The sequence below is a fragment of the Cucurbita moschata genome, unplaced genomic scaffold (assembly GCF_002738365.1).
Source record: "Cucurbita moschata cultivar Rifu unplaced genomic scaffold, Cmos_1.0 Cmo_Scf00069, whole genome shotgun sequence".
Lineage (NCBI taxonomy): Eukaryota > Viridiplantae > Streptophyta > Magnoliopsida > Cucurbitales > Cucurbitaceae > Cucurbita > Cucurbita moschata.
The window spans coordinates 857,830-859,018 of NW_019268585.1; positions in this window are offsets into that span (position 1 = coordinate 857,830).

A 1,189-nucleotide genomic window follows, 5' to 3' on the forward strand; every position below is an offset into this window, starting at 1 on the left:
CCGCCGTGTTTCGCGGAACCCACGCGAAACGATGGCCACAGCGCGCCCACCCTTAGCCCAGCATCTTCAGAACGCCTGCAAAGGGAGAAAAGAGAGAAAAATTTCGAGCGAGAGAAAGAGATTTCGGACAAACGTCGGCGAGTGTTCAGTTTCTCCGACGAGCCCCCAAATCACCCTTAAACCGACACCAAACAACCTGTTACTACCGTAAGAGAGATCTCTAACGATAGCACAATAACTCAGGGGCATTTGGTGTTATTTCGTAAGCGTCGTCGTCGATAACCGAGGTCGGAAAGTTAGGTTTCTTAATCGATTCTTAGATCTATGGCTTTTAGGAGCTTTTAGGCCGCAAAACTCCCAAAAAAGGAAAGAAGGACGACGAACAAAGAGGAAAAGAGAAGGAAGAGGACNTTTAGGCCGCAAAACTCCCAAAAAAGGAAAGAAGGACGACGAACAAAGAGGAAAAGAGAAGGAAGAGAACCGAAATCGGCAACGAAAACGCCGCGGGAAGGAGAGAGAAAACTCGTCGGAAAGTCGGCCAAAGTCGGGTAAGGAAGACGAGATCCACGGATCCGGGTCAACCTGAACCCAGAACCCGGGAGAGCCAGCCCGTTTTCCCCCTTGGCCTCTGCCTTCGGCCCAGCCCGACTACAGCGGCCCAAACCTCAAACCGGCCCAGAAGCTACGGTTCAGTTGAACCAACCCAGACTAGACCCACGGTCCAATTGAGCCGGCCTGCAAACCAAACACTTGCGGCCCAGCCCAGTAAGCCGAGGCCCAACGTTTAGCCTTGGCCCAGTAGCCTTCCACAGCCCGCGACCCGAACCACGACCCGAACCGGACTGCGACCCGCGCTTCGACCCGACACTACCGCCCGACGTGGCTTTCTCTGCTGCTGCCACGTGTCACACAGCGGCGCGGCAGTCCTCGGCTCGGCTCGGCGCAAACGGCTCGGGCTCCCTCCGGTGACGCTCCGGCGGCTCCTCTGGCGGCTCCAGCGGCTGTTCGGCTCGGCTCACCTGTTTTTAGCCCGGTTTCCACTGTTCCGACCCTCCCGAATCTGTTTTCGGCCCCGATTAAGGTATCCGAGGCCGTTTCAGAGCCGTATTTCACATTTATTAAATTATAGGTAAATTAATTGTGAAATACTAACGGAAAGTGGTGGACGGTGTGATAGGAAACAAACCCC